Genomic DNA, 12,468 nt, shown 5'->3' on the forward strand with positions numbered 1-12,468 from the left:
TCTACATAGCAATGATAGGAGAGGCCATGTGAGGATATGACAGAGCCGAGTGACTTGATGCATGGAACTGAGCCCCTGGGGGAATTGGTCAGACTCCAGCCACCCAAGTTATCCTCTATGGGATTGGTGTCCCTAAACTGGGACGGTTGTTGCTAACGTGCGCTAATGTGACTAGAATGACGTTGTAAGTAACAGCCAACTTTCCAGGACATAGACATGTCCTATATGGGCAGAAAGCTTAAATTCTTGTTAATCTAACTGCAGTGCCCAATTTACAGTAGCTATTACAGTGGAAAAAAATACCATGCTATTGTTTGAGGAGATTGCACAAGAACAAAACACTTATCACGGCAACTGGTTTGATACATTCACCTCTGAAGGTAAATAATGTACTTACATTCAGTAATCTTGCTCTGATTTGTCATCCTGAGGGTCCCATAAATACAATTTAGCATAGTTTTGTTTGATAAAATCATTTTTTAAATTCAAATGTAGGAACTACGTTCTACAGTTTGAACCCCTGCTGCTAACCAGACTATCTGCATTAACCATTTTTGCATTGACCCTTTTTGACTCTATCCACACACACTGGACTCTGCCCACACACTCACACATACTTACACTGACATTTCTTTATACTTGTCAGATAGGCTACTACTGCTATACAGATATAAGCGTACAGAAGGAGGCAAATTCATAATTTTCTATCAGAATATTTATTACAAAGATAAGTATTATATTGCTAGATTGAAGCAGTAAATCTAGTAGGTCTAAAACATTATTGCTCACCTTAAATGCAACTGTCAGAGTCCACTGGAGCACACTCTCTTCATAGGCCTGCAGTAGCTTAAAACTTCTTAAGGCTAGCGGAACCCCTCGACAACATCTGCTGAAATATTTAACTTTCATACATTCACAAGCGCAATACACCAAATTAAAGCTTAACTTCTTGTTAATCTAGCCATCGTGTCCGATTTCAAAAAGGCTTTACAGTGAAAGCACACCATACGTTTATGTTAGGTCAGCGCCTAGTCACAGAAAAACATACAGCCATTTTCCAGCCAAAGAGAGAAGTCACAGAAAGCAGAAATAGAGATAAAATGAATCACTAACCTTTGATGATCTTCATCAGATGACACTCATAGGACTTCATGTTACACAATACATCTATGTTTTGTTCGATAAAGTTCATATTTATATCCAAAAATCTCAGTTTACATTGGCGCGTTATGTTTAGTAATGTTGTGCCTCGAAAACATCCGGCGAATTTGCAGAGAGCCCACATCAATTTACAGAAATACTCATCATAAACTTTGATAAAAGATACAAGTGTTATGCATATAATTAAAGATATACTTCTCCTTAATGCAACCGCTGTGTCAGATTTCAAAAAAGCTTTACGGAAAAACAACACCATGCAATAATCCAAGTACAGCGCTAAGCCACAAAAACAAGCCAGACAGATACCCTCCATGTTGTGGAGTCAGTAAAAGTCAGAAATAGCGTTATAAATATTCACTTACCTTTGATGATTTACATCAGAATGCACTCCCAGGAATCCCAGTTCCACAATAAATGTTTGTTTTATTCCATAAAGTTAATCTTTATGTRCAAATACCTCCTTTTTGTTAGCGCGTTTAGTTCACCAATCAAAATTCACAAGGCAAGTCCAGACGAAAGTCAAAAAAGTTATATTACAGTTCGTAGAAACATGTCAAACGATGTATAGACACAATCTTTAGGATGTTTTATCATACATATTCAATAATGTTTCAACCGGACAATTCCTTTGTCTTTAGAAATGAAAAGGAACGAAGCTCGATCTCACAGCCGCGCACTTGACTTAGCTCAAGGCATTCTGCCAGACCCCTTAGTCAAACAGCTCTTATTCGCTCCCCCTTCATAGTAGAAGCCTGAAACAAGGTTCTAAAGACTGTTGACATATAGTGGAAGCCTTGGGAAGTGCAATATGACCCCATTTACACTGTATATTCGAAAGGCAGTGACTTAAAACTACAAAKCTCTGATTTTCCACTTCCTGGTTGGATTTTTCTCAGGTTTTCACCTGCCATATGAGTTCTGTTATACTCACAGACATCATTCAAACAGTTTCAGAAACTTCAGAGTGTTTTCTATCCAAATCTACCAATAATATGCATATCCTAGCATCTGGGCCTGAGTAGCAGGCAGTTTACTCTGGGCACGCTTTTCATCCGAACGTGAAAATACTGCCCCCTATCCCAAACAGGTTTTAACTAATAATAGCCATACAACACCAAACCTTCACAACATAAGTTTTTAACTGTATTAGGCTAATATCAAAAGTAAGTAAAGTCATTGTTTATAGGGAAAATACGAACAGGTTATTATATTACGGCATGAAATTAAGTTTTGCATCTTGCCTGTTCATGGTTTAAGTACGAGTAGCATAGTAGGCCTACAGGTAATTCTATTATATTGCGGCAAAGATGGTATGTTACGAATTACAATTACACTCAGTAGCGAGTTCCAAACTGCCTCTGGAAGCAACGTCAGCACAAGAACTGTTCGTCTGCAGCTTCATGAAATGGGTTTTCCATGGCCGAGCAGCCGCACACAAGCCTAAGATCACCATGCGTAATGCCAAGCGTCGGCTGGAGTGGTGGAAAGCTCACCGCTATTGGACTCTGGAGCATTCTCTGGAGTAATGAATCACTCTGGCAGTCCAATGGACGAATCTGGGTTTGGTGGATGCTGGGAGAATGCTACCTGCCCCAATGCATAGTGCCAACTGTAACGTTTGGTGGAGGAGGAATAATGGTCTGGGGCTATTTTCCTTGGTTCTAGTGAAAGAAAATCTTAACGCTACACCATTCAATGACATTCTAGACGATTCTGTGCTTCCTACTTTGTGGCAACAGTTTGGGGAAGGCCCTATTCTGTTTCAGCATGACAATGCCCTCGTGCACAAAGCAAGGTCCATACAGAAATGGTTTGTCAAGATCGGTGTGGAAGAACTTGACTGGCCTGCACAGAGCCCTGACCTCAACCCCATCGAACACCTTTGTGATGAATTGGACTGCTGTCTGCAAGCCAGGCCTAATCGCCCAACATCAGTGCCTGACCTCACTAATGCTCTTGTGGCTGAATTGAATCAAGTCCCCGCAGCAATGTTCCAACATTTAGTGGAAAGCCTTCCCAGAAAAGTGGAGGCTGCTATAGCAGCAAAGGGGGGACCAACTCCATATAAATGCCCGTGATTTTGGAACGTTCGACGAGCAGTTGTCCACATAATTTTGGCAATGTGGTGTATTAATTTGCAATGTACTACTCTGATTCCACAAAATAGAGAACATGGTTAAAAGGGAAAAAAACTCTGCATCTCAATTCTGATCTCCTTCCTCCTTGTCCTCCTTATCCTCCTTGAGAGCTTAGGGAAAAGAAGAAAATGGAACATTCAGGTGCTGTTCATACTGCATGGTCAATATACTTGAGATAATGTACAGCATAATGCTTCATTAAAACTAATACTGTAACGGTGTTCCTCCTCCTCTTCATACGAAGAGGAGGAGTAGTGATTCGACCAAGGCGCAGCGTTGTGATATGACATGATATTTATTTAAACAAGACGAAAACAAACTATACTTGACTAACTAACAAAACAATAAACGATGTAGACAGACCTGGACGACGAACTTACATGAAACACYAAGAACGCAATAACAGGAAAACTGACTACATAAAACGAACAAACAAACAAAACCGAAAACAGTCCCGTGTGGCGTAACATACTGACACAGGAGACAACCACCCACAAACAAACAGTGTGAAAACACCTACCTTAATATGGCTCTCAATCAGAGGAAATGKKAAKCACCTGCCTCTAATTGAGAGCCATATCAGGTCACCCTTTAAACCAACATAGAAACAGAAAACATAGACTGCCCACCCAAACTCACGTCCTGACCAGCTAACACATACACAAACTAACAGAAAACAGGTCAGGAACGTGACAAATACATTTAATCAATCATAATGAAAGTACTATTTTTGAACCCATGCTGTTTTTTCCCATTACAATGACAATCATTATACGATTGTACAAATACAGTACATGCATATTTTTACCTTGTGTTGCTACAAAGCATTTTTCTCCTCTCCCTGTTTCACTCTCCCCATCCTTTCGTCCTAACACATATCCATCCCTCCCTCTCTCCATACTTTATCTCCAGCTTGCACTCCTTCCCTCCACTCCCCTCCCTCACCGCTCTCTCCAGCTTGCATTCCATCTCTTCTCTCTCCATCCCTTTCTCCTGACCTACACACACCACCCCTATCCTTCCCTCCACCCTCCCATCTCCATTCTTCCTATCTCTAGCTTGCACTACACCTCATATCTCTCCACCTCCCTTCCCCTCCGTCCCTCTCCATCCATACCTTGTACGAGCAGAGTGCACTCCACAACGTCCTCCCCCATAGCTTGTACGAGCAGTGTTGATGGCCGTGCAGGTGAACTTGCCCCTGTCATACTGGCTGGGCTTGCGGATATTCAGAGTCAACACCCCCTGGTTGTTCTGCATCAGGATTCTCAGATTCTCGGATTCTCCTCATTCACTTGAGCTTAGGCTGAGAGGGACCCCAAAAGAGACTTCGTGACAAGTATGTGACCTTAATGGCCTTCAATGTAATACAAATCAGGGAAAAGACTTGGTAACATGTTATTACATTTTTCATGAATAAGCCCATGGAAATGCTTGTAAATGTTTAGAAATGCGTATATAAATCCCTTTATGAATGACCATAAATGTTTATGTATGAATTTACCATACAGTATATGAAATTATGTTTCTGTTTTTTTCACGTTGTAAAACATTGCTTTTATCTAATTCACTCTAATGTGCATTCATGACGAAGAAAGAAAACTGAATARGTTTACACGTCCTTTCAGGTCAGTGGCCATGAAGATGGTGACAAAGCAATTGGAGACATTTGGCACAGAGCCCCAATTTAAACCCCTGCATCTACAGTTAGCGCATTCAGACTGTTTGTCCCACAAAAAAGCCACTGACAGCAGAGCTGACGGTGGTACTGTAGCCTGCCACCACAGACCAGTCAAGCAGGGGCTGTACTATGAACTTGGGTGCAGTTTGCATGTCCTTCTCCTTGAATGGAGGTGGGTTGTACTCCAATCCTGATTGAAAAAGAGGTTATTATACAGTGAATTAATATGGAGTGGTAATGAATTCATACTGTAACGGATGTCTCTGAAACACATACTGTAGGCCTTGTTGATATAATGTATGTAAGCATGTACAGCACATACACACACACCTATCTAAGGTATGACGTCTGAGGTTCTCACTGAAGACACTGYACATGTACTGGTTCTCCATGATCAGGTCTGAGGCTGTGCAGTTTGTCCTTCTGTTGTGCTCATAAATACTGAACCAGTCCTAGAGAGAGGGAAAGAGAAAGATATGGAATGGATAGGAGAGAGAGAGCGAGGTGGGGGGAGATGGAAAGGGAGAGGTAGAGAGAGCGAAAGAGAGAATTCAGGACAGTGGTTAGTTGCAGTGATCTGGTGTTTCGAGACACTTTAAGAATTCCATTGTGTCCATTACCAAATAATTACATTTGTGAGACTGACCATTCCACAACAGTTGTTTTTTCCCCCAAATACCATGCCACAATCCTATACATTAACCCATCACTTTGCATACTGGGGGATGGAGTATTTGATCCCTTTTTCCCTCACTTTCTCACATTGGTCTTTTTGTCTACCTTCTGTATTGTGTAACCGGTGATCTTAGAGACGCCGTAGTCCTTGTGTGGCTTCCACTCCAGCGCAGCACTGAAGCCCCACAYATCTGTGACCTTCACAACCTCTGGAGGCCCAGGCGTGTCTGATTGGACAAGAATATGGGGTCATTTTTTTACGATTAGGGTAAGAAAATGGCAAGATGTTTACTACAAAAAAGCCAGTATATTCGGACCCACGGCACAACAATGCAAAAAGTACTTGTGGCAACAGTAGCTACTTCAGGTCTCAGGAAGGCAGCAGCGTTGTTAAATTACTTAGCCATCCGCTTCACTATGATCCTGGGTTGTGTTTATTAAGCATTAAACAGACTGAAAAAAGAGGAGGGACTTATCCAATAAGAAACACACATTTTTGTGTTCCGTTGCAAAACATTTTCCGTTTGCCTGCTCTAATGAACACGACCCTTTCATCTTCAGTTGTCTTTCTTCTCTTACCTACGATCCTGATTTCCAGAGTAGCCCTGGCTTTAATCTGCAGGACCAACCTGTACATCACAGAGTGGGCTCTCTCAGCCGAGCGGATGAACAGGATATAGTCCATGCTGGAACTGCGTGTGCTGCTAACTCAAATGTCAACTTCTTCCCCATCCTCACTGTTAGTCTACACCTGTTGTTCACAAAGCATGTGACAATTGAAATTGTATTTGACACCAGTAGTGAGAGCACGTGGAGCAGACACAGATCCTCTCCATGCCACCTGGTAGGAGCGGCCTGCCAGGGAGCGTTGCTTACCCTATTAGACAAAGCAATACTTTGTTCAGAATAGAAACAAYTGAAGGAACAAACAGTAGCTGTCAATGGCTAACTGCAGTGGTACCTGGTAAACTTCACGAGYTATTGGGCACCTAATAAGATGTTCAAGTTTGATAAGCTTGTCCCATATAGAGTGATTCTGTAGAACACATAGCATTCAGCTTCGGTTCATACTTCATAATACACGAAACCATTGCGGTGTAATGGGTAACTTTGAACAACAGACCTGGAAGGGGATGGTCAGATTCATTTTGTCGCCTACTCTTCTGTGGTCGGTTGCACAAGTTGGGCATAAAAATGTTGGCCGTAAATGCTAGGTCGGGCGTAGCTACGTCCGACTTTGGGATCAGAATTTACACCTATTGCACCAACACAAAATAAGACTGCAACCCCTATTACTAGCCCAAGTCTATATTGCTGTCATCAAGGAAAAGGGTGGCTACTTTGAAGAATCCAAAAAATTTAACATATTTAGATTTTTTTTAACACACTTTTTGGTTACTACATGATTCGATATGTGTTATTTCATAGTTTTGATGTCTTCACTATTATTCTACAATGTAGAAAATAGTAAAAAATAAAGAAAAACCCTTGAATGAGTAGGTGTGTCAACTTTTGACTAGTACTGTATATAGAAATACAGCATGGCTCTTGTAGCAATTTATTCTCTTCACCTCTGTGTCTTTTCTAAGGTCGCAAAGGAGTTTTCCAGAAGTCATCCTCCCACCCGGGGACACCTGGATCTTCAACAGAGAGGATGCCGAAAGGATTGCCAATGGTACGACTACCATACTACAATACCAGTGACCTAGTCGGTTACCATAGTGCTGTGGAATACCAATTCAGAGTGGGGTCCCTGCACGCTATCATATATCCAAAGGGATATTGGAAAGGGCATGTAAGACAATGTTCTTATGAGGGTGCTGTTTGGTGTAATGAACTGAACAATACGCTTTGACTGGTTAATGATGGGTATGATTTTGTTAGGGGGTGGAATCAGAGCCTTCGGCCCGCCCCCCTTTACCTCAGGAGCTCCAAGACACCAATCAGGGAAGWGACCAGGGGCATGTGTGGATAGGTRCAAACTACGAGGTGAGTACTGAGAGACACAGTAGGTTGCATTCTGATTCTCTACCCTTTTCTCGAAGTGTACACTTCTTATCATTGATTTAGCAATGGTGGAAACTCCAGCCAATGCTRACACCAATGCAATGTTTCAAATCCATGACAGGRAGTGTGCAAGRGCACACTTTGCGAGAAGGGTAGAMAATCAGGACGCAACCATACTGATAATACCACTTTGAATCCTCAACAATGACACAGTAAACATCTCTGTTGCGTCCATGATCTCTGTTTATTAACAGTATGTACTCCAGGGCATCTACAGTGGCCCAGTATATCCACTGGACAGAAGAGGAAACAGACAATCTGATATCCATGGTGACAGAACACAGAGAGAGACATCAGGTAGCTAGTATGATATGGAGTTTTTGACTATGCCCATGACGATCGTGTAKATTAACCACCTATGTATCATCGATTTCCAGAGTTGAGCAAATACCGGTATGGTATAACTATAGCAAATGTCTCTTCTGATGGTGTTACACTGTACAATATTGTCCTTGTCAGGTTTTCATGTTATCAATTGCTCTTCCTTATACACTTATTTTCCCTCTATCTCTGTCATCCTCAGAATCTCAGTCTAGTTCTAGATGGTCCACAATTGTCAAATGAATTACAGTCTCCACAATATGCACCTTGATAAAATGTAAATCACTTGATGGAATACAAATAACAGACAGATTTTTTAAAATTATGTTTTCTTTCAATCAAAGCCAAATTCAAACGTTTTGATTCTCATCTGATTCCTTACAATTAGGTCAAGTTGCAATATCTCTGACAGTCAACAGAGGGAAWCAGAGACACATGGCTCTATGATTCTCGARMTAGTTACACCCAAACCCCTCTCTCSTTCTCTCTCTTAATTGGCATGGGGAACATATGTTTACATCGCCAAATCAAGTGAAATAGACAATAAACGAAAGTGAAATACGCAATCAAATATGAACAGTAAYCATTACTGTTTGCAAKAAACTACAACAAAAGTTCCAAAGGAATAGACATTTCAAATGTCATACCATGGCTATGTACAGTGTTGTAACAATTTGCAAATAGTTAAATTGCAAAAGGAAAAATAAATAAACATAAATGTGGGTTGTACTTACAATGGTGTTTGTTCTTCACTGGTTGACCTTTTCTTGTGACAACAGGTCACAAATCTTGCTGCTGTGATGGCAGACTGTGGTATGTCACCTAATAGATATGGTAGTTTATCAAAATTGGATTTGTTTTTTAATTCTTTGTGGGTCTGAATAATCTGAGGGAAATACTGTATGTCTCTAAGTGTAACCTAACCCCTAAGCCTAAAATTGTCTTTTTCCTTGMGGGGACGAGCGAAATGTCCCCACTTATCCGAATGTTCCTTGTTTTACAATCATTGTGGGTACTTATGGTCCCCACAAGGATAGTAAAACCAAACACACACAAACACACACACACACAATATCATAGATTTTCTATTGGCACTATTACTACTTTGGCATTCTCAAGCTTTCCAGCTACCATTCCCTTTTTTCACACACAGCATCCATGACTTCCATTCATTCTGTGCYTTGGAGTCATACACATTGTATTAAAGTATCAACTTTTCCTCATAAGGAGAGGACGAGTGAAGAGGAGCAGATAGAGAGGATGAGGAGACATCAGGAAAGGCTAGCCAATCAGAGGAAACCGCTCATTCCCGCATCTCACGACCCAAACCCAGTGTCAAAGTTCAGATCCAAAAGAAGAGGTTGGTTAAATGTTTTTTTATTTAACTAMGCAAGTTAGTTAAGAACAAATTCATATTTACAATGACGGCCTACCCAGGCCAAACCTGGAAGACGCAGGGCCAATTGTGCGCCGCGCTATGGGACTCCCAATCACGGCCGGATGTGATTCAGCCTGGACTCGAACCAGGGACTGTAGTGACGCCTCTTGCACTGAGATGCAGTGCCTTAGACCACTGCACCACTCGGGAGGATGAGTGTGTAATGGATTTCCATACGATCCATGTATATATTAATATATGTTCCAACATTGTATGGATATATACATACTGTATGTGCAAACATACAGTATATCTACGTACAGGTAAGACCCAAAATAAAGGAAACACCAACATAAAGGGTCTTGATAGGGTGTTGGGCCACCACGAGCCGCCAGAACASCTCCAATGCGCCTTGGCATAGGTTCTAGAAGTGGAACTCTATTGGAGGAATGTGTCATTGTGTCATTCTTCCATGAGAAATTCCATCTTGTTGTGTTGTTGATGGTGGTGGAAAACACTGTCTCTCAGGTGCCACTCCAGAATCTCCAATAAGTGAAGCAGATGCTAAGCTACTGTTTTGCTAGCACAGACTGGAATATGTTCGGGATTCTTCCAATGGCATTGAGGAGTACACCACATCAGTCACTGGCTTCATCAATAAGTGCATCAATGACGTCGTCCCCATAGTGACCGTACGTACATACACCAACCAGAAGCCATGGATTACAGGCAACATCTGCACTGAGCTAAAGGGTAGAGCTGCCGCTTTCAAAGAGCGGGACTCTAACCCGGACGCTTATAAGAAATCCCGCTATACTATCCGACGAACCATCAAACAGGCAARGCGTCAATACAGGACTAAGATTGAATAGTACTACAACAGCTCCGATCCTCGTCGGATGTGGAATGGCTTGCTTCTATGCTCGCTTCGAGGCAAGTAACACTGAAACGTGCATGAGAGCACCAGCTGTTCCGGAAGACTGTGTGATCACGCTCTCCGTAGCTAATGTGAGTAAGACCTTTAAACAGGTCAACATTCACAAGGCCGCAGGGCCAGACGGATTTCTATGCTACCAAATACTAATTGAGTGTATGTAAACTTCTGACCCACTGGGAATGTGATGAAAGAAATAAAAGCTGAAATAAATCTCTCTACTATTATTCTGACATTTCACATTCTTAAAATAAAGTGGTGATCCTAACTGACCTAAGACAGGGATTATATGTCAGGAATTGTGAAAAACGGAGTTTAAATGTATTTGGCTAAGGTGTATGTAAACTTCCGACTTCAACTGTACATACATACATACATACATACATACATACATACATACAACTTTAACCCCCCTATTCTCCTTTGATACCTCTCTTTCAAAGTCACTGAGCCATGGTAGCCACAATAATGGACAAGTGGGCATTTTTATTCATGACCCTAAGCATGATGGGATGTTAATTGCTTAATTAACTCAATAACCTGTGTGAAGCGCATGCTTTCATTATACTTTTTAGCCATCATTTACTCACGTGTTTCCTTTATTTTTGCAGTTACCTGTATTTGCATACATGCAGGCCTATACATGTAAATGAATCATTCAGGGGAAATTTCACTTTTTTTCTTCAGGCCCCCTCTCCGATTGCCGTTTCTGTGGAGAAGCCTCTTCATAAGCTGGCCACTCCGCTGCCTGAGCAGATTCTTTCAGGGATGAAACACAGATTGACAGAGAAGAGCAAGAAAATACTTCAGAAACCGCCAGGGGGTGCTTTGTTATTCGAGACCAGGCAGTTATTCGAGACGCCTGATCAAAATTCCAACTGGTCCCAGGCAGAGATAAGGGAGATGAGCCAGGAGCAGCCACCAGCCCAACYGTTGGCTAAGGCTCTACAGGAGATAGCTTCAGACAGGCAGGAACAAAACTCCATTGGGCTCAATGCAACCAGGGCCCAGCAGAGCCACAATGTCACCACCAAGTTCTCCAGAGACGACCCCTGGACAAAGGCGGAGACTGCTGCAGAGGCCCTGAAGCCCCATCAGGCTTGTGACTGGGCCGTGGTGGAAAATGGGTGTGTGGCCTCTGTTCCCAGGGTAAGATAGGAGGATGGGAGTCATGACTCTACAAGAAGAGTGTTGGGAGGAGGTCATAAGGAGGAACAGAAGACGAGATGTTGATGTGGACTTGTTGTTCAGTACAGGTCATTTCATCTCATCTCTTAATTCAGTTATAAAACGTGTCATATTCTATTAAAGGCTTTTACAAGCTAATTAGCTACTGATCGCTAATCAAATCAAAACAAATMTATTTATATAGCCCTTCTTACATCAGCTGATATCTCAAAGTGCTGTACAGAAACCCAGCCTAAAACCCCAAACATCAAGCAATGCAAGGTTGTAGAGATGGGTGGCTAGGGAAACTTCTAGAAAAGCCAATTAGGAAAACTGAGAGGAATCAGTTTATGAGGGTGCAGTCCTTTCTGGCTGTGCGGGGTGGAGATTATAAAGAACATGCCAAGATGTTTCAAATGTTCATAAATGACCAGCATGGATAATAATAATCACAGTAGTGTGTGAGGTGCAGCAAGTCACACCTCAGGAGTAAATGTCAGTTGTTTTCATAGCAATCATTTAAGAGTATCCCTACGTCCTGCTGTCTCTAGAGAGTTGAAAACAGCAGGTCTGGGACAGGTAGCACTGTCGGTGAACAGGTCAGGGTTCCATAGCCGCATGCAGACAGTTGAAACTGGATAGCAGCAGCAGGCAGGTGGACTGGGGACAGCAAGAAGTCATCAGGCCAGGTAGTCCTGAGGCATGGTCCTAGGGCTCAGGTCCCGAGAGAGAGAAAGAAAGAGATAATTAGAGAGAGCATACTTAAATTCACACAGGCACCGGATAAGACAGGAGAAGTATCCAGATATAACAAACTGACACTAGCCCCCGACACATAAACTACTGCAGCATAAATACTGGAGGCTGAGACAGGAGGGGTCAGGAGACACTGTGGCCTCCGATGATCCCCCGGACCAGGGCAAACAGCTAATCATATGTAACACGT

The sequence above is a fragment of the Salvelinus sp. IW2-2015 genome, linkage group LG17 (assembly GCF_002910315.2).
Source record: "Salvelinus sp. IW2-2015 linkage group LG17, ASM291031v2, whole genome shotgun sequence".
Taxonomy (NCBI): Eukaryota; Metazoa; Chordata; class Actinopteri; order Salmoniformes; family Salmonidae; genus Salvelinus; species Salvelinus sp. IW2-2015.